Raw genomic sequence first — 23417 nt, forward strand, 5'->3', positions numbered from 1 at the left:
TTCATGACAAATATTTCGGAAATCATTGACTTCGATGAGCTTTTTCAAGCACAGTGGGCATACAGTGGCAGGCAGGCCATCTCCAACAGCAACCTACGAAAGGAATGAAAACGTATGCAAGAGAATTCAGACTTGCTGTGGAAAACATGCCCATACAATGGAATAAAACAATAACTAAGGAAATCAATAAAATGTAAATCCTCACTTACTTGTAAGTCAACAAAATCGTCTAAGGCATCCTTTCCAGTTATCTGGCTTCCTGCAATTGAAAAGAATATGTTGTAAAAATAATAATTTTTCTTCATGCAAAGTCCGCACGGAGTACCCTTAGAATTCCTTTCTGAAGACTCAGATAAATTCCCAGTGGTAATACTCAATTTTTACAGCAATAACTCATTCTATCTGTAAAACCAGTTCACTCCTCAAACAAACCATGCACACACCACTCAGTTATTTACAAATTTCTAATACGTTACGGTAAATTCTATGACTCACGCCAAAGCAAACACTTCAGAATAATAAAGGAAAGGTGCATGAAAAGCTCACATTTACATTGGACCTCAAAAATCAATCGCATTTCGACAGAAAAGACAGCAAATATTTTACACGAACTCCAATCTCATTGACGCCCTGACTCTTAACTGACCAAGGTATTAAGGTTTAATTAACATACCATACTTCGTTTGCATTTTTCACCGCTAGAGGATTGCGTATGCAACAGGCTTAAATCGAAAAATGAAATATTTCCAACAATAAGTCACATATTATGCTAGTTTATTACATTATTTGAAAAGTAAAAATATTTTTAACCTTTTTTAATTCTACAGTTAAGAATTTTTAACTCTTATTCATATTTAAAGACTGTAGATGTAATCTGACCTGGCGAACGCCGAAGTTGGGCTTAATTTTTTTATCCGGCCAGGTGATAGAATAACCTTTAACCAGACATTTTTACACTAAAGTTAATTGAATGTGATGAATTTTACATGAAATGGTCCTTTTTTTTTTAAATGGAAAGAAAACACTCTTCAAAGACGAATGTTTGGCCTGCTCTATAGGTGTGCTATTGGCGGATAAAATGGCAAATAGAAAACATCGTTTCTATACAGAGGTTGATTGTATAGTCCATAGAGCATCTATGGTATATGCTCTATGGTATAGTCATATAATAACAAGTGAACGTTGTGGATTAATCTTGTCGTGGATGCTTGTCCAAAGAATTTACAATTGTATCATAAATTGTTGAAAATTTTCTCAATCCAAGCTATTGAGTCGTGATATATCTTTCCGTTGATTCATCACTTGTTGGCTTTTGTGTTCCTTTCGTTCAGCATTCTAAAGTAATTTATTATCACTCATCATCTTAGTCAATGTAGTTTCCTTGTTGGAATTTTTGATCTTGGTCAATGCTGAGTAGATGATTTCTTTGACGATAAACCTCTTTTAAATAGTAAATAATATTTTGAATCGAAAACATGAGTCGCACCATCGGGATTTTCACGGAATCTTCAGATAGGAATCCAGAAATAGACCTTTGCAGACTTTGTAGGGAGAAGCATGATCGTTTTTACAGCATATTTACTTCGAATGTAGCGTACAATATAACTGTGAAGGATGCCCTACATGATTTAGTTGGCTTACAAGTAAGTGGCACATTAAATGTTATCAATTTTATTTAAAATGGTGCTTACTTCATTTCATGTTTTGATTCCAAACTCTATTGATGTGTAACTTGTTTATTGAAATCTCAGATTACTGTCGGAGATGGCCTGCCCACTACCATGTGTACACTGTGTTTGAAGAAACTTACGGAATTCAGTGTTTTCAAAAAGATTTGTTTAAAATCGGACGCAGTTCTTAGAAAAAGTTACTTCAGGGTGAGTACTTTTCGTTTTTTCTTATTTGAAGACTGGTGTAGTACAAGTATTGCACAGTTAAAGGTGAAACTCTGATTTATGTCAACAACAGTATGAATCAAGATAGACACTTTTTGCGAAACGGTTTATGGAAAAGTGTAACAAGTCCAACTACCCGTTAATTGTTTTTCCCTATCCGTCAATCCTTGGCAAGGTCCTATTAATGTTGCAGTTGGTGTCACAGTGGCGACGATTGAAGATATTTTGTCCTCTACAAAAATTAAGTGTGTGCTAAACTACGATATCCAGGAAAGTATGGCATTCAAATTCACTACTTATCAACTCAGAAAGGCAATCTACCCACTAGGCTATACCACGCTACCTTTTTAAGTATTTGATTGGGTACTCGGAGCATGTTAAAGTGAACAAAAAAATCCCTGACGATTTGCTGCTATAGGTTGAAGTGTCATAGACCCAGAAATTAGTTTGTCAATGCGTTGTCATATAAAGTCACATGTGCACGTAAACATAATATCTTTCTTTTGGTCGGAGCATCTTCCTTACCTTTAACTATGATCTCATGACGCTATGGTTATGTATAACTAAAAATAGTGAAAGCCCGGAAAAATTAACACAGAAAACATTTTCATCAAAAATGTAAAATTAGAAATGTAAAGAGAATTAGAAAGAAAATTTGGAAATTTGATGTTGTGTATCTTTTCTGTATTTTTTAAGTTAGTTTTTATTTACTATTTTCCAATATTGGAATGTAATTTTCATATTTGCATCAACTTTGATTTTTTAAATCACAGCATATTTGGCTAAAACCATTTCTGTTAGTGGCTTTATTAAAATTATTCGCATTTGTGCCTCTAAAAACCGTTTTTTACACAATCTTTTAGATACACTATTTTGTTTCTAAAAATACATTATAAAACTTGAAAGTTTTCTCCTAATTTTATGGTTAGCAAGTTTAAATATGACCTTAACATAAATATGGTCAAAGGTTGTCTGTGTTAGGAAATACATTTTGATTTACTCAGATGCTTATCCTTCATAACAGTCTTCAAAATCTTTGCAAAGAATATGGCATGCTCAAGAATTCTCAGATTCTCCTACTCCATCATGGCTGACATTTCTATTTTAACGAGTTGTCCTGGGGCGGAATTCTGTACACCGTACCGACGATTGTCGGTGTCGGTAAGCCGGTCCCACCGATAAGTCTCGGTACGAGCGATTCTGTAGGGGATTTCTCTTACTCGTTAACGTTTTGTTGTTAACGAAAGTCCTCTCTTGCAACGACACCCTCTTATCGAAAGTGTGTTTCTGTATCTCACCTTAACGAAAGCTCGTCGTTGCAAAACAAGACCACGGCTCGTCGATAGCAAATAATACACCGTTGGCGCCTGCGAGTGAGGCTAGAATTTTCAACCAATCACATGCCTAGATTTATTCGTTCGGTAGCATTAAGAAGCAGCGCCTAACTACGGTAACTAATAAGCGATAAATAGTCACCATAAATAAACAAGAAGCTGCTAAAGAACGCACCGGTCGATTTGGAAAAGAATAATAAATTATGGAGAAAACTGATGAGTATCATTTTAGTAGTGGATTCATTTACTGTTTTTATAATGTGTCGTAATATATTTCCATGAAGAAAAAAATAAAATAAGGGGGAAATTAGTGTAAGTAAGCGTGTATATTCAAGGATTCAACAGTCGTCGATGGAAGAATATCGGTAACTTTTGGTGCATTATGTATCGTAATTTTCAAGTATAATTATCTTGAAGAGGACTTTGTCTGCTACTTACTCGTTCACCTACGCCTATAATAATTTTACTCTCGTGGTCATAGTAGTGACAAAATTATTTTTATTAGTATTATAACGATGTAAATTTCGGAGTGCATCTTCAGCCACGGCTTGTTTACATCGTTTGCCTTATTTCCGCTATAAGTCCACAACTTCCACAGTGGTAGTTATTCAATTAGAAAAACTTATTGACGCTTTCATCATATTTTGGGATGTTTGAAATCAATTCGTTGATAAAAAATACCGAGATTACGCGGATGTCATGGAAGGAATCATCGCGAGTGTTGTGATTGTGAACTCGTGTCACAAACTTAACGTTTTTAGTGTCAATTTCTTGAGTAAAGATTACGGAAGTGTTAATGTTGTTGGTGTTGTTGTTACTTATAATTTTATTACACGCAAAGCGAAGATAAACACAGTAAAGTAAACATAGAAAAAAATGCGCATTTAAGGAAGTAATATAATATTTTCATAGTCACAGACCATGTTGAGGCATCGAATTACTGATTAAACTCACACAAAAGCAAAACCTAGCATAGGTTAATCGTTGGTAGCCACAATTAGGCATAGAAAATCACTGCAATCAGCAACTTCAAATGATATTAAAATAAGTGTATGCATGTATCCATCAAAACACAGGCATATTATTCGTTGGGACTTAGTTTAACAGCATTGCAAAAGTTAAAAGTGACGACTAATGAGTTCTGAGTAAATGAGGGAAACCGTAATTATTTTCGTGAACGGTGGCTTTAGCCAGCCAAAAAAAGGCGTCAAAAAACCTGTGTTACGACCACATCGGGGGCTATTCAAAAGGTTGTTTTGAATTAAAAATTCGGCGAAAATTAGGATTCTGAACATTCCTAAGTCGTCTTCTCTGCACTAGATGCTTAATTACATTTGCTCTCTCCTTCAAGATGTGATTAGATCCCTAATTAAAAAGTTAAGACCGATCAATCGAGCCTAAATAAACTATCGACTGAAAATAATCGGAGCACTATAATTGGAATGTGTAAATGTTATTTTCACAAGGTAAATAAATTTCTTAAATCTACTTCAAACAACATGTTTACTCCCCCGCAAAAGCTAATGTCTCTGTTGCCACTTTTTATAATCATTGATTGCTGCAAAACGTTTTAATGCTTTCCATCTCCTTTGCAAAAGTGTATCTATAATTTTTCAAGTAAAAATACCATTATCCCTTTGTGGTAGCAGAATCATAACTTTACCGCGCACTGAGCAACCGATACCTAAAAACATTATAGCGGGCGTCGATAAGCTTAAGACGGGCTCCCAAGTCCCCCGATAAGCTATCGGCATTTTTCGTTAGTGCTATCGAGAAAATATCGTTAAGCGAGCGTAGAGAAAACCAATTGTCGTTAGTTAAGATTTTCGATAAGCTAACGACGCAGCAACGTCGATAAGACTTGCTATCGAGTTAAGCCGTGTCCCAATTGGCCATTTGGCTATGCCAATTCCAGGATTTAGCCATGACGCCATCTTGGAAGGATGTCCCAACTCGTTAGCCAGCATAAGGGAGGGAAATTAGGCAGCTAACGCGGCCGCCAGATTTAGGCATCGAGGAGTGCATCCTTCGCCCGACTTTTCCCATGATTCAAAGCGTGCAAAGCGTCTTTAGAAGAAAGGGCATCATGGCTGTCAACAAGGGATAGTACTTGTTTGCAAGTAGTGTTGATATTTTGAGACTTGTTCGAATAATTATGAATTTTTATTTTGTTTATAATAGTGAAATTGCGTTAATGGAAGTGTAAGAATTACGGAGAAATTAGTTAATGAGAAGGCGGCGTTAATTTTAATGCTAATTAATGTTTGTATGCTTCATATATATGTATATGTTATTTTATAACTTTTATATCGATCACATGCTCTCTTTTGCAACCGTTTACTTTTTTTAACGTGTTAAATAATGCTTAATTATGTAACACTATGTCTAAATTCTTATTTAACACTTTTTGTACATTAGGTTAACACCCGTAAGAATAAACAATTATTATTATTATATGTTATTGGACAAAGTCCCGAAATTGGAATCGGAATAAGTAACAACATTTAAAATCTATAGTGATTATAATATATGATACCGAAACCTGATTTATGTACGTAAACCATACTCTAAATAAATTTTGAAAATAATTCCCAAGTCAGACGGTAACCGTTTGAATAGACTAAATAGACCTGTTCTTAATAATACAAAACTAGAAATTAAATTGCTAAAACATAAGGAATTCGAAAAAGTACTTGGTTGAGAGACGATTGAAATATTACAAACCAATTAAAAGGAATATACGCTAACATTTCGCCACAAACATAGCTAAAACCTCTTTAACAAAACCATACGGAACTAAAAATACGAATTTGAAAGTATACCCCTACTTTACTATTACAAAAAGTTTGTCTAAGATACTAAAATTATGATTAAATACTCTTCTCCGACATCTAATACTCAAAATCACTTGACACATCACATTTTAACAATTTACGGTGGGTTTTGTTCATCATTTGTTCAAATCATTCCGATTATCTCTTGTTTTGCATTGGCCTAGTGCCCAGTAGATGGCAGCACCTGCGTAAGGATGTCCCAATTCATGCTCCCTTGTGGTTGGCTGCCCAGAATCTGGCTGGCTAAATACATGATGCCTAATGGCTAACGAGTTGGGACACGGCTTTAGAGAAAGCCCCTACAGGAGACACGTTTTATCGACGATTGTCGTTATCCCACCGACAGTTGTCGGTAAACCCGTCGGTACATACCGACGATTTCAAAACTCTCGGTAGGACCTACCGACAAATTTTTAGCAACATGGCGGACTTTTGTTTACACTTTTCGGCCTAAGCTGACGATTTTAAATCATAATCTACGACGCTAGATCCGTGGAAGCGCTCTAATTGTACGTTATTTATAATATCAATGATTGATTAAACTCTTGAAACGTAAAATTTACATAGTAGGAGCCGTATTTAACTTTACCAATGTGACACGTATATTACATTATGCGTTCCAATAGCGTAAGGTATTTTACATTATAAATATTCCGCAATTTCAAGTATGTAACGTATTGCTTTGCTTTTAAATTACTCACAACAAGACACGATAGGTATCTATTGTTGATTCGTAAAGTTTGGATCCGAAATTAATTTATATTTTCAATAAAAACGAATGCCTATTGATGCTTTTTCAATGAAATATATACGTGGACATTTCGTTCACTTTCATATTAACTTCAATACTCTATGTGAGCGTCTGAGAATGGGGTTTATAATGAAAATAACTCTCCTACCTTCGTAAGTACTCTTGACAGCATCAGACAGCAACGACAAAATAGAAAAAGCATTTGCTACTATATTTTAGAAGAATATAAATGGCATCACTTAACTCCTCTCACTCTTTGACGTCGTTACCGGTGCACAAAACTTCCCGTAATATTAAAGCTGAATTTACTTCACCCTACTAACCAAACACCATACGGGACTTCAAGATAGATTTTCATTATTACTATAAGAGCACTGAGTGGGTACGTACCGTGTATTCCATCGGTAGAAAGGGGCAAATAAAAAGAATGATTGCACGAAACAAGGAAACATTTAATGAATTATTCATCATAAAACTACAAAAATTTAATTTCAACACGAGAAAACCTTCATACTTCCAACGGTATATCACAAATTAACACTGATCAAGCATATTTAGCCGAAGTCATATCAACGCAAAGTTTGAAATAACACACAAATGGTATCAAAATGCAAAAGTTAACACTTCCAAATAGATAGCGTAAAGTATGTCACACAAGTTCACAATCACAACACTTGACGCGATGATACTGATGATACCTTCCGAGACATCCGCGGAATCTCGGTGTTTTTCTCAACGAATGTATTTTAAATGGCCCAAAATGTGAATTCAAGCGACAAAAATGTTTTCTAATTAAATAATTACCCTTGTGGAAGTATCGGACTTACGTCGAACAATGAGGCAAACGATGTAAACAAGCCGTGGCTCAAGATGAAGGTACATTGTTACAATACTAATAAAAATAATTTCGTAACTGCTAATCCCAAGAATACAATCATAATAAGCGTAGGTGAACAATTATGTAGCAGACAAAGTCCTCTTCAAGAAAATTACACTTAAAAATTCCAATACATTGAGCACCAAATGTTGCCGGTGTTCTTCTATCAACGACCGTTTAATCCTTGAATATAAAGGCTTTTTTACTTAGGCTAGAAAAAATCCGATGGTAAATACAGAAAAATCTCGGAATACAAGTCACATCGCACTAACGGGAGTAAGAAATTGTGTTCGCAGAGTGATTAAACATCGTAAATATCTCCCAAAGCAGTGATCAACTCTTTTTAACTTCTCCGCGGGATGACGAATAACAGATGGCGTTTTCGGAGCCTCATTTGTTTAATGCAAACAGAGGAGAAATACGATTGGTCGAGGCGCCTAGCCTCGCGTGCGGGTGCCACTTTCGTACCGACAAAAGCATTACGTCACGAATTTGTCGGTTGCACCGACAATCTGTCGGTAGCGGCGTTTTGTGAATCACATTTCTATCGGTGCTACCGATGATCGTCGGTAGCTACCGACACCGACGAACGTCGGTATCCGTGTACATAATTCCGCCCCTGGTGTCCTGATGAAGATGGACAACTCGTGCATAGAAACTTCGGCTGATTGTAATATAGAGTTGGAGAACCTGACCCAGTGGAATTCCCATGTTACTTATAACGATCTTCTATACGCAGGGAAAACCTGTGATAATTGTTTTTATGATATGCATGCCTAGGGCAAGATTATTGCATTCTTACTTTTTTGGGGCTATCGCCGTAAATAAGGGCTATAAATTTATGCTCAGAGTAGCTTAATTCTTACAATCTATTTTGAGATCTATTCTTTTGAAACTTCTTTTTATTTGTTTTAGTAACATTTTGTATACTAATTGCATGATATTTGGAATACGGTTCTGTTTTAATTTGTGAATCAATTTTGCGCAATGAGTTTGGAGTGTGTTGACAGAAATATTGTCTCAGTGCATAAGGAATGATAAATGTTTTTTGCTGATTTTTTAGAATACATTTGAGTTCATGCAGGTAACTGTGGTGATAAACTGTTTCACCTAACTGTAGAGTTAAAGATTTAGTTTGTGATGTGTATTTATTTTTTATTTTAATGGTTGATGTGGTTAATAATTTACAATGGTGGTTAATTAATAAGCCTCTGCCCACCCTATGATAGAAATATAGCTATTAGAATATCTTGTGGGTGTGGCGTAAAAGAAAGGACGTTGCCCATTGCTAGCTGCAGGTTTTCCCCATCATTGTGGCAGAGCTTGAATACTGGAATGGTTTGAGTGTTCATCTTTTGAGGTTATGCCTTAATGAAGCCATTTTTCAATGTATTCATATGAGTGCAACTGCTGATCTGCCAGACCATGTAATATTGAATGCAACAAATAATAATCAGATGATTCAATGTCTGGGGAATCTGGTGTGTGTGTTCGGCACATTCATTTGAGTGTTTCCAGTGAGGTTTTAATGTTTCAAGTTCTTGGCTTTGTAATGTGAGGTTGAGCATTTCATGCTGTAGAATTACTGTTGAATCATTGGGAACACAACTTCCTTGCTTGACACTAAATTCCCAATGCATGAAATACCTTGGAAATGGCTTGGTGGGCAACACCAAACACAAAGCAGTCTCTTCTTGAGTATTGCATTGATCTTCATTGAGCAATGTCTCCAATTGATTTTATCTGAGGTTTTGGCCTTTCTACGCCTAAACAGTTGTCATCATTGAAATGATTGTCTTTGAAGCAATGATACCAATCGTGTAACAGTGTTTCTGTTATAGCAGTATCTCGGTTAACTTTATGGTGCTCTTCTCTCAACACTAAATATCTAATGCCGTGACATATTCATCATGGTTGTTGAGCAGTTTGTTTACCTAATGTCAAAGCTTGAGTTATGATTATTCTGGTAGTTCAAAATTGACTAGCAATCAGTGCTTTAGCCATCTATTGACAGGCAGTTGGAACTTTGTTTCGAGCGTAATACATAATTGCTGTGTAATTGGTTTTGCATGTTTTAAGGATAATGATGACAGGGTAATTTAAAAAAATGTTTCATGAAATACTTTTGGAAGAGAAGATTATATTGAGGCCTGTTTTCTTTCTGCATAAATATTAGACCATGTATTCTCTTCTGGAGTTTATATTTGAATATTAACAAGGGGTAAGAGAACATAACAAATACATTGAAAACATGCTCCACATGCTTTTTTTCCCATGATTCAACTGTTGAGAGAAGGATAAATAGTGATTTTGGCCTTTTAACAGCTACTACTACTAAAGTGATAAATGCAGAAGCAAATTGAGTGCAAGAATAAGAAACTTGATTATTTGTTTTCGTAACTGCAAAAAATTGAATCTTCAATCTCTATTTTGATTTCTCATGATTTGAAAAAACGGGAAAATGATACATCTGAATAATCTCCATTCTCTGTCGTGTATTTTGCTGTGAAGGGGCAGCTTCCATGGCCCCTTAGATATTTAGAAAAGACACTGGGTGTACTTGGAATATCAGAAATCTTCCTGTTAATTTTTTTTTCAGTTTGCGCTGTAGCTTTTCAGTATTTGATTAATAGGCATGCAGAGACCAGACTATTTTTATATGATAACAGAGGCAATATGTGTAACATTCTTCTTCTAAATGCTTTGAGTATCCCATATATGTGTGTTTAAAGAGATAAAGGTTTATCCCTGTTACTTTTTCTACAGAGTTTTGAAGGAGGAGGGGCAGATGATGAGGAGTCGGAGCCTTGTGTGGAGACTAAGGACTGCATTCAAGATGTCATTGAAAACACTTCAGAGTTCACATGCTCAGCCCAAATGACTGAAGTGTACATTCCTGTGCCAGACTGCTTATTGCCCAGGGACGATAAGTTGGTAAGTTATATTCTCATTCACAGTGAAAACTGAGTCTAATCACCTTCAGTTTTACAAATTTCTTGGTTGTATGAGGAATGGGGGTGTGTCTGTTATAAATTTAAGTATTTTTGTGGGAAGTCTTTGGCATAATGCAACCTTCAGATGTTGTTCTTTCTAGTAGTGACACATGAGGCAGGAAGTGGAACCACACAAATATTTTTGATGCAGGTAAATAGCAGTTGTACAGCATTGATAAACTGTTGACAGAAATGTCTCTTATCCCGTGGAGTGTAATTTGGGATACCCTTGTCAGATCTCTGTTCATGCCATTAGTGGTGGCTATAACAAGGCTGTCTCTCATGATTGCCCTCAATTTGTTCAAGCCCTCATCCTCCATTATTTTAACTGAGGAATCAGTATAAACTATTGTGGATCCTTTTCATAAGCCTCGGTGAAGAAATGATGAAAACATTTTAATGTACAGTGGAACCTCCATGTATCGTTCCCACTGTTGGGCCCTTACTGTAAGTGGCCTCTACTCTAATACTCTCATTCTAACCATGTGATGTTGGTGGTGTAGCTCTCCCCTCCCTAGTTGAGCATTTATATGCTGGAGTTTGATCTGTGAGTCGCAAGAATCTCATGAGTATTTTGGCCAGCTGGAGTGGTCTCAATTTAAACAGGAATTTTCATTATCGAATGAGGGAATTAATGTTTTGCTTTTATTGAGTGATGCCCAATATTCTCTTCTAGTTTCATGTGAAAGAGGAGAACGTGCATCAGCTGAGTGAGGAGAACTATCCAGTGCTCTACACACTAGATCCAGCTGGAATTTTAAGGGATGCATCAGACCCATTGGCCACTGATGACCTGGTGAGTGTACTTTTGACTTGTATAGTTTAATTTTTCTACGGCACAATGTCATTCCTTCATGCATTATTCCTAAGACCTCTCAGCAGAAATGTACTGCATTTTGCCTCGCCTGTTCAGTCATGAACTACTACGGAAGAGCTTTCATGTTTGAATCATTAGAATTAAATGTAATGAACAGATTTGGTGTATTTTGCCAAACTGACCACTCAACTTTGCTCACTGAGCAAGTAAGCTCTCTGTCATCTCGGCACTGTGCAGTCATTTGTTATGTGATCTTAGAAACACAGTTTCACTTCCGTTTACCGTGGAGTGGAAGGGGGATGTTAGGAATTGAGAGTTAAACTAAGTACTATTGATTTAGGTACGGTGAAACAGATTGACCATGACATCATGATGTAGCTGCTAGCTAGATTCAACTACATAACTCGCATTCCTTATGAGAGATCGATGTTCATTGGAATCAAAATGTTGCAGATTTGGATTTTGTGATGAAAGTGAAGAGGCATTTACTTTGGGCATGATTGATATGTTAGACCTTCTTTACCATTTTTGAATTTAGTTTTGGGCATCAGCGATGCAAGTAGATTGCCAAAAGATATCAATTGTTGGTTATGTTAACACTTTCAACGTTGAACATGTAAAACTCAAAATCATCCCCCTGTGAGGCTTATGTGTTTTTTCCTTCTCGTCAACTGCACAGCAGGATAGAAAATTGTTGCAGGTTGCACAAGGTCAGCTTTTTCCCTACGCCCCTGTTTTCTATAATTTTTTTCCTGCGCGATGTGTCCAAAAAAATACGAGGAAAATGAATTTTTGATGTTCTACTGGCATTGCCATTGGTATTTTGCCACTGCCATAGGAAATTTTAGGTTAAGATGGCCATACACTCATGCCTTGTATAGCGCAATTTTGATATAGTGCAGATTTGTTCCTTGAGGAAACATCATAATGCAGTGTAGTTTAATCAAAAAAACTTAATCACTCACATGTTAAAACGTGAACTTGTGCTAAGTGCACACGAAAGTCAAAAATTTCAATCATATTAATTGTATTGCTTTCCTCAAATCTTCTTTGTTTACATATTAATCAAAATCCATTGCTGTGCAATGTCCAAAAGCATTACGTGGCATTGGGTCTAAATAGTGGGCCTACCGAAGTATTTTATCTTCTCTCCTTAACAGAATGACAATAGTTAATTTAGATCAATAGTTATGCGTTAAGCTAGTGGAAATGGTTTTTTTTTAGCAGTACGGTCTGAGAGGTAATTTTTGCTATCATAGATTATCAGGCGATTGACTTCCAGGTAGAGGGTCTATGCTAAAGCCTTCGAGGTCATTGGTATTCATGCGTGAGAAATGGAGTGGTGGCCGAGTTGCGAATGAATAGCATCAACACATAAAGGATCTGCTTTAGTCTCAAACACAATGGCATCATTCCCTCCCAGCAGTGGTGGGCCCTCTGTGTCACAGGAATACAGTGCTGCAGTAGGTGATTTTGATAGAGCCGTACAGAGGGAAAACCAAGAGAACAATGGCCAAAAATAGGAATGCGGGTAGAAAAATCAAGAAGTTATAATGAAGCATTAACTTAGAAGAGAAATTGAAAGAGGTCAAATGCTTTGAAAATAGAGATCATCAAAGCAATATTGCATGGAAGTTTAAACTCACGATTATCTCTTTACTGTTCTGGAGCTGTAAATTTTGAAGCCACCATTTATAAATGTGTTCCATACTTAGTATATGATGCATTGTGTCCTTACCTCAGTATTTGTATTCTCAGCTGTGAGTAGATCATTCTTTTTTGTAGAATGCTCCCTGTGCCTTTACTATTCCAAGGTGTATTTCTTTCTTGCTTCCTCCATCAATGGTAGCTTGACTTTCTGTAGCTTATCAATGAACTAGTTACTCTGGTTTGTGTAGTTTAGGATATGAGTTTGTAAGGTTATGAAACATGAAAATCAAATATTATTGAAGTCAATGTAGGTAGTGGATTAATAGGTACTTTAAAGTGGTGACGTTATCATTTGTTTTTTATATTTTATCATGGATATATTCCTTTTCCACCTGAAACAACTTCACATGTTTGAAAGCACTGTCTTATACCTTTTGAGCAAATAAGTTGTAAATGATTCAGTTATTTCCGGGAAAGCTAATGATGTTCTACTTGAATTGCAATGCAAATTTTTATTTAGCCCCTGGATGTAAAATACCTCAAGAAAACACCACTTATGAGTAGGGATAGGAATTTTTCGGTGGTTTGAGAGGGAGAAAAGCTGTACTTTGTAATTGGAAATGTGGTTCTTTCAAATAGACATTTCGGTGTTTTCTCATAAACTACAAGTTTAAATATATACTTACATTAGTTTTTATTTCAAAACCTAGAAAAGGGTCAGTACTATAATTTAACCACATATGTCTCGGTTATGTGATGCTCCCCTTGTAGCCATGTCATGACTGCAGACAATCACCTCAGTGGTGGTACCGGGAAAGTCGATCTAAGTTGAAAAGTAAGCCGTAATACCTGTCGGTAGTGAAATGGGGAATGTGACATGTGTAAAAATTGCATGCTGTTTAGTGTGGTTAGTAAGTTTTTATTATTTCTAATATGTAAATTCCAATCTAAATTCTTTTACAAATCCCACTTGATCTAGAATAACATAGGTAGCACTGTAGAGTCAAATCAAGCCACCATGATAACTGAGAGTCAATGCCACTAAACATTTTCCATACTTACACTATATAATGTACTAGATTTTGTTTGTTTCAACCTTCAAAGTATACTTCAATAAAAAGTTCTAGATTCTCTGGAGCTAAATAATAACGCTTATCACCCACCACTCTTGTGTATGTAGAAAAGAATCGTTCACAGTCGACATTTACTCAAGAAATCCAAATCGTTCCAAACACAGCTTCACTAAATGTTAGAAATGTTAGTGACATCCCTATCAATACTGCTTTAACATCTACCTTTAGCTTTCCAGTTGCAAGATTCTTCTCAAAAGATTTCAGTTCTTTGTAGCATCGCATTACATCAATATCATCCACTTTGGAACACAAACTTAATCCGTTAATTTTCTGCTCAAGTTCTTCAGTGATAATCATTAGTACTATATCAGCTGGGTCAAATAGATTGATATACTTACAAAACTGTGAAGTGGGATCATTAATGCGTGTCTCCAGTAGCTTGGTTACAGCATGGGAAGCTGCACTGGACAGGACTGCACTCATCTCGCCCCTACTGACTCTCCTTTCACAATCCTCTAGCAGTTTAATAACATTGCTTCCGTAACTCCCTCATGCAACGAGTTCAAGTGCTTGCTGAATTCGACTAAGTTGCCCATCTAGAATATTTACAGGTGACTGCGATTGTCCTTCCAGAAATATGATCATTTCCACAATGTGTTTACCATATTCTGTGATGAACATAGCCTGTATTTGGATTGCTTCCTAGTCTTCTTCTGAAATACTATGGAGAAAATCAACCCAGCATTGTCACTTGTCATGTCCTCACTGTGCATAAACCCTACAATATCCTTTGCTTGTGTTGCAAGATATGCCACTGATTCATACCAGGAGCTCCACCTGGTTAAAAATGGCTGAGGAAATAATGGCACTTGCTGATTAGGGGTAGGTTGTATCCAAATATATTTTCTATGAAGGCTCTTCCTTTTTCGCGTGTTTATGAATACCAGCTTCACTTCGGGTGCTGCTTACTGCAAGATATGCTGATGTTACCCTGGAGTATACTGTACTAAACTAAGTTCATGGGCCTAGGACTGAATGATCAGAACATCGTCTGGCAACGAATCCTCCATTTTATGAAAACATGTTGTCATGTAGCGAGCAGAGTTGGACACTATTGCTGTTACATTATCAAGTGGTATTTCATACTTCTCCAGTGTGCCTAAAATTGCTCTTGAGCATGTTTTGGAATAAGCAGTTTCCAAAGAATATACATCACCAACTACAATGTCAAAGGAACTATCAGGAAGTTGGACAATTTTTAGCTGGATCACAAAAACAATTTCTTCTCTCTTGTCCGTTGTTTCATCAAGAAAACTATTACCTGCCTGTGCTATAGTCAAGTCTTCATGTTGGCCTCTCTTTCAAGTTTTATATGAGGAATATATATGTCCCTCAGTTGGCAAATGCAGGGAATGTCACCAGCAACTGTAGCAAGGTAAAATTATTCACAGTGATAAGTAAAATGTTAGTTTTCCTATCACTCTGGAAAGGAATGGAAAGCTTATACTTAACTTACAAAAAGCTACTGTACTCGTGTACTTACTATTCATAAATGACTTCATGTGCTCAATCTCGAATTTGTAGAAAGCAGTGTCAGCTTTAATAAAATTTTCTACTATCCACATCCCAAAATGATGAGCCATTTGCTTTTTCTTGGCAGCAGTTGATCCAGGAAGAGACTGATGCTTGTAACTTAAAAGAATTTTCATCCTTACCAAATTTGACAGCAATTAGATGCTTCGAAGGTTTCAAATGTTTTAAATCGAGTCTTACCTTTACCAAGCTACCTGAAAATTGCAGAATTCGCACATTACCATACTTTTATCGATACAATAAAATCTATACTTTTGATACTGAAAAGCCCTGTCACTTGTGCTCAATTTTGTATTCGGCGTTGCAATAATTAATTCGTCAAAATAACTTGAACCTCCGAGACACCAGCAACAAAACAAGGCTACTTAAGAAATTACACTGGAAAATAGTTATTTGACAGATATGGCTAAAAGGCAGAGATGCAAACAGCCTGTATTCTTGCATGTGCAGTCCATGGGTGCATTCATCAGGCTAGCACTGGGCTACTCCAGATATACCGCTGAAATCTGATTTTAATGCGCATGGAGTGACAATACTCTTAGCAGCATGCTTCAGATTCCCATTCGTGATGTGATGAGAAAAAAATGTGCATGCTGCTCTTCCATTGTTTGACTTGGAGAGCAAATAGACAGTTATTCCTTCAGAGTAAGGATGGGAGATCGGATGTCTATTGCATTGTGTGGCTGCAAATTAAAAACACACAAAGCCATCATCCCGCAATCGTATCCTAACATTATTCATGCTTGTAGGAACTGCTGTCTTCCATGTACCTAAGGAATACTTGCACTTGTGTTCATTTTAATCGAATTGAAAACATTCCGTGCAATGTATTGCGTTTTCTTGTTTTTGAAATGATAGTTTCAACCATTTTCCCCAAAAAAATAAAAATTTAAGTTTTTGGACATAATTCGCGACATTTTTTGAGTTTAAAAGCCATTTCCCCAGTCACTTTGTGGTATTTTGTAACTTCCTCTATAAGGACACTTTTTTGCCAAATCTACTAAATTTGAAACGGCGAAATTTTCCTATCCCTACTTATTAATTGTCCATGCAGAGTAAATGAACCTTCATATCTTGCCTGAGTTAGTTATTTTCATTTGTCAAAATTTTAATACTATTATATTGGTCTCTAAACTGAATTACAAGCCAAAATACACATAAGTTATCCTCCGTTGTTGACCCTATTTATTTTCCATCAATGTATGTCATTACGTCTGAGCCCTGGATTCTCATGCAAATTTCTCCCTTAAAATAAGTTTCTTTTTCGAATAAGATTATATCTGGAGTTTTACAACTCCAGAAACCATTACATTGAGGATCTGCACGTAGCTTTTGCGAGGATTTTGCAATGAAATTAAGAAGTAATAGGAGCATAGTGAAGTGGCAAATTTAACAACGTAATTATACATTCCTAACATTTATTACCTTGAGGCAGCGTGCAGGGTAGTATGAAGGCTATATCAATTTGAAACTACCTTTAATTTTATTCGTGTGAGGATTTCTCAAAAGTTTTTCCATTTTTCTGTATCTCAAAGATGATTATTGGGGTTTATGTTGCAGCCCAATACCTTAACTGCTTTCCAAGGTGAAAAGGTGGAAGCTCAGGGCAGGGGAGCCATGGTGGCAGACCTGGACTGGACGCTGGTCGGGGCAAAGGAGGAACCATCTCCAGAGGAGAATGCCCAGGTATGTGTGGAGTTACTGTTATAGAATTTAATTAATTGTTGAAGGAGATAGTGGGTAAATATCTAAAAAATTATCATTGTTATTGATATGATATCTTGCTTACTACACAGCATTGATGGCAATGCATTCGATTCAGAGTTACTTATATGGAACTCGAACAAGTTTCCTTATCTCATTATATGCTGTTTTTTCCTTTTAATGTTGTACATTTGTGATGTAGTTTTCTAGCTTTGTATTTTACTATATGATATCCTGCGACTGATAAAATAAACCTAAAACGGTCTTCAGTGGGCACGTGGCCCATAATGTTTTGTGTGTGTGCAGTTATTCATGTGATGACATAAAATACCTGTGAATTTCAGTGGCTCAAAAGAGGCTCAAGTACTCAAAAGCCTTACATAGTTGCATGTTAGTAACTGGCTTATGGTTTGCGTGAATTGGCATATGAAAGGCAGTGGGCATGTACGGGCCATGAGCAAACAGTGTTTTGCACGTTTATGCTACTTTTATTTGTGCCTTGGCAAGAGGCGTACTTTATTGCCACCGGTTGCAAGGGAAGGAGGTTTGGTGCAAATGACCTAAAGCTCTAGCTTTACAAGTGACAAAGGTCAACTTTTTTCCCAGTGGTGTGTAACAAAGAGTCTGAAATGTAGGAGCGTGGATTCCCAGTGACTTATTGGAATTATAGTGACCCTTCTTCAAATTCCTTCCATCTTAGTTAGGCTGACACATGAGTATTTACTGGCTGTGTAACCCATTCGATTCAATGTTACTTATAACTGAAACAGGTACATATTCTTATATCAAAATAAGCCATTTTTTTCTTCTTTATCTTGTATTAAGGTGTTGTAGTTTTCTTACCTTATATTTTTCTATATTAAAATCTTGGTAGTGACAAAGCATATCTCAATACGATATTTGTTTTGCTATAAAATATCCTGGGACCAATAAGTCATGCATCATGAAGGTGCTTATTTTACGGTATGAAATCCTACGACTGATAATTCATAGCTCATTAAGAAAATCAGGTCTCAGATTTCAATCAAACATTGTAGTGTTGTAGTCCATCTGTAGCTGTCCACAAATCACCCCCCCCCTCTATAGGGGTTACATAGCCAATGGTTTTCAAAAAGGAATGCAGTTCAACATTTACATATCTAATATATCTGCATTGAATTGGTCTCCCTTTAAGTAGGATGGGTAGCCCGGTGTTAATGGTGTTTGGCTACTACCTAGAGGTCCTAGGTTTGACATTTGCATGCAGCACTTTTGGAAATTTGTTTCTACTTTTCATTTTACAAATGTCAGCTGTTCATCATTAACTCCATGATTTTCAATGATACATTTAGTTTTCTGTGTGGAAATCTCTTTCTGCAATATAGCAGCATCAGATTTTATCCCATTTTTTCACATGGATGCCTAGTAGGCCGGCCCTTATTTTTCATAATTGAGAAAAGTTATGTTTTCCTAATCTCAAAATGATCCAAATGAGGTTTATATTCACACGTTAAAATTTGGTTACTTTAAAATAACGGAACCCGTGCCCCAAGGGCTCGCTATTCTTACATCTTATTGATTTTCTATTTCATATTGCTTTCTTGATTCGGTGTTATGAGAATAATTTTGCACTCTTTCAATGTAAAGCGTGTTGATTGCTATACATATGAGGTTGCTGTGGGAGATGGCCTGCCTACCACCCCTGTGTCCATTATGTTTGAATAAGCTCACGGACTTCAGTATTTTCAAAAAGACTTGTTTAGAATCGGATACAAATCTGAGAAAGTTTTCCGGGAGTAATTACCTTAGGGTGAGTACATTCATTTTTTCTCATTTGAAGACATTTTCCATGGCATGTCTCGAATAATGTAAAGTGACAGTCTTTGGTTTGTGTCGACAGCAGTGAGAAATACTGGAAGATTATTATTTGCGATCTTAACTTTTTATGAGTATAATTTGTGGGGATTAACTCAAAATTGTAATTGCTTAATCACTTGATGTCACAACTCGAGAAATAAATTATTGTATGGCTGCCTGAAGTTGGTAAATCCCACACTACCTAAAAGAGCACGAATAGAGTAAATGTATGTTTTGGTTTATTAATAATATTAGGGAACATTAAAAACTTTGATAGAGCTGTAGATTACTTCATTTATCGGTGGCCAACCATAGCTCAAATGCATGACAAAATATTGTTTTAATTGACCGCTTGTTAATATTTTAATGTGAATTCTTGTGGTTTACAGTATTTATGAAATACATACCTGCTGACGGTTATGAAACTTACTGTCCATTTTCAAGTCTTTTTATGCATTAAAAGATGAGAGTTACAATGAATGCCAGAGTAACCTAGTATTTAAAATTACGTGATTAGCTATAAAGCACCTAGTTGCAAAAAGTGTCTCAAAAGCATTTTAACAATTAGTTGTAAAATTTAAAAGAGTAATAAGAAAATTGTGGTGAAATACTTTTTATGTATCAATCTGTATAGTAAGTTTGTTCGTTATTTTGTTACAACATTATGTTAATATTTTTATTTTTGCATACATTTTCATTAATTTGAATACCCCACATTTCCTGGATCAATCTATGTCACTTCAGGTATTACAAGTTTTTTGTTTTCTTGAGTAAATATAAAGTTTCTTTTAAAACCTATTAGTTAAAATTGTATTATGTTTTTCAAATTTTGGTGTTGGGTCATTCCATTTCAAATCAACCAGTCCATGACACCTACCATCTCGTATTTTCATGAAACTTGCCATGGGCATACATTCTGGCATGATTACAAATTGTGTGCAATTTTAGCTTCCAAAAGTCAATTGTTCATGAAATATGAGTAATTGAAATTTGGGTGTGGCCCCTTAGGTGCCGCAACCTGCAACACATTGTGATTTTTCTTTTCACCCATAACATATGCCTGTGAGATGAAAAGGCATGATTTTTTTTCTAACGTTAAGTGGTCTATAATGATCTCACGATTATCATTAAATATTCACTGCATGAAGTAACTGGGCTGCAAAAAATAAAGTTTACAAAAAATCTTGCTTGTACTATTTTTCATTGTCAGTATCCACAGGGTAAGGCCATGCGAATACAGACTCATGATTCAGTTGAAAGTTATCATTAATGTATGAGCAAATATCTTGATGAAAAAAATCGTGAATCCGACGTTCCTTTTAGTTAAAAATATACTCATTCTTGGTCATGGGAAAAAATTGGCTCTTATTCAGGGCTCATAGATGTCACACAATTTAGAGGAGATAAAAGCATGTGCTCATGATTAAACGATATTGGAGCATGCATTATCTCTCTATAGCATATGCTACTGGCTCTTAGAGCAGGAAGCACGTAAGCAATCATATGAATGTACTCCCCCACGTACTGCTAGTTTCGTGCTATCAGAACTATTCAAGCAGAGAGAGTTTTAATTTAAAAAACTGCATGATCCCTGGTACACTATTACATTCTGCATACATTTTAATCTGCGTCCAAAGACCAGATACATATAATATCCAGATGTATTGACATCACAAGAATGTACGTTATCAAATGTCAAAAGGAACCGTCATCAAATCATTTGAATTGAGAAATTCCTCTGGTACTTCACCCTTTCAATGTTTCATTTAGTCATTTTATATCATTGGAAATTTAGGTAAAAACTGTAAAATAAAATTTACAACCTTACCAATTGATTTGAAAGTGAGCATCCTATTTTTAACTGGCAGACCACATTCTAAGATGTCTTATTGTTTTTCACAAAGTCTAAATATTTTTTTTTTAATGCTGACCACTTCCTCCCACAAGAAGTAGTATGACCTCCCAGAGGTTATGGTTGTAGGAGAATGAAGCACCCACAATATGTGTCCTAGAAGCACACAGCAAACATAATATCTCTCTGGCCAAGAGAATGAAGGTGAGGGCCCTTTAAGTGTCATGAATTTAACTGAAATATCACCTTCTTCATGGTTGAGTGCTTTCACTTGTCCAATGTATCACATTGCTTGCTGTAAATACTAGCTGCACATGAAACAACAGCCAAATTATCTGGGAAATCCGCTGTTCCAGAACAACAATCAAATATAATGCTGTACTCGTCATCCAAGTCAGTGAACTTTGCAGTGACTTTTCTATCCGATAAAGGCACAAAATGATGGAAGTTTCTTGTGCCTGAAATTGTTTTTGCCTTGGTGCACCTTTCAATAAGTTTACTACGTGACCAAGCCACATCACTAGACTTCGTGTAATGGATGTTAATGTTTTACTTATTATTTCTGCAAAATTCACACATCCTGCTGCTGTTAGTTACTTGCTGTGCCATTCGTTTAATGGTACCACCTATACCATCACAAGAGGACTTTCCATGGCTTGTGGTAAGAAAGACCGGGTTGCATTTATTCCATAGTCATTATAATGATGACACAAATTTATGAAAGACTTGTAGTTTTTATATCGCCCAGCACATTCATCTGTGAAGTACTGAACCTCTTGGTTCATAGGCGAAGCTCTCTTTAAATATTCTATCAGGTGGCTTTGCACTTCCATAACAAAGGCCACATCATGGTTAAGAATAAATATGAAAAGTTTTCAGTAAAAGCCATTACGATAACTGCCTTTTCATGACTGAGGGTTTCTCAGCTTATTTTGAAAAATCACAATTGTTCTTTAGTGATGTAATAATGTGGTATGAGTTTATTCATTTTGAGGCATAGAATATCCAAGAGTTCCTCAAAGGATGATGGAAACAACTGAAGTTCTGTTCTATCCCTGGAAATCCACTGCCTATATTTCACTGTATCAGAAGGGTCATAAGCATTCACAAAACTTAGAAATGATGATATCCTTTAGCCTGGAAGGATCTGGACAGTATGAACATTTTCTGAGCATACAGTCTGTATTGTTTTTGTCTCATATTATGATATCCATCAACTCCTTACATATTTCCTTCAATTGCAAGGCACTAATTAGCAGTTTCACATTTTGATGTATGAAACAAACACAAACTGAAGGATTCCCAGAGGTGCCAACCATCTCACACCATTTTGGTCGAAGTGAACAAAATTTGGAGAACCCAATTTTTTTCCTGTGGATACTGCTCTTTGAAGAGCACATAAAGTTCCGTGGGGTTATATAAAATTAACTTCTTCTGCATATACTTATTCTTACTCATACTGACTTTTTCTATGGCTCCAGGAATCTGTATAGAATTCCCATCAAGCTCTTAAAAATTTTTCAACAGCTCTACTGCGGAGTTTGGAAGTGGTTTCCCAACAAATGGTGATGACAAAGGAAGCATTCCCTTCTCATCAAGTACCTTTTTTCTGCCTGTCTCGCTGTGTAGTCTGAAACATGAAATTTACTCATAACCCTTTTCCTAGACCAAGATAAAGGGGTTATGGTCTGCATTTGAATTTTACCCTGTCCGCTAATTTTTGGCAATTTATTCTTAATGTTAGTCACCATGTCATTCATGTTGGCTGTCTATTGTTTGATGACTTGATTGTCACTCTCATCTACATCACTTATTAGATTTTCTTAGGAAGAGTTCATCAAGCATGATCCACCATCAGTCACACTAACATGAGTTACTTAGTCTGAAATTCAACCAGGATATCACTAAGGCAGCACCATATGAATGAGAAATTAATTAACTTCACGTAGACTGAATTTGAAGAAAACTTTCTGATTGCACTCTCCTGCCTTTACGTGTTATACCATACTATTCAGTTACCCATTACTCATGGAAGAGATAACTAAGTAGGAATAGTCCAGATGGCACGAAATAAGCAGTATGTGGGGGAGTACATTCACATAATTGCTTACGTGCTTCCTACTCTAAAAGCCAGTAGCTTATGCTATAGAGAGATAACTCGCTGCGCTCCGCGCGCTCGTTAAGGGGCTTCGCCCCTTAAAAACCCCG

The 23417-nt window shown here is 36.2% G+C and overlaps 1 long non-coding RNA gene across 1 annotated transcript; it reads left to right on the forward strand.

The window, feature by feature from the left end:
* The first annotated feature begins 10592 nt into the window (after positions 1 to 10592).
* Positions 10593 to 17416, forward strand: LOC124172367. The gene is made up of 3 exons (XR_006868143.1): positions 10593 to 10625; positions 11361 to 11480; positions 17378 to 17416. It is a non-coding gene; the product is annotated as an uncharacterized LOC124172367 (long non-coding RNA).
* The last annotated feature ends 6001 nt before the right edge of the window (positions 17417 to 23417 follow it).

This window comes from Ischnura elegans (assembly GCF_921293095.1).
Source record: "Ischnura elegans chromosome 13 unlocalized genomic scaffold, ioIscEleg1.1 SUPER_13_unloc_1, whole genome shotgun sequence".
Lineage (NCBI taxonomy): Eukaryota > Metazoa > Arthropoda > Insecta > Odonata > Coenagrionidae > Ischnura > Ischnura elegans.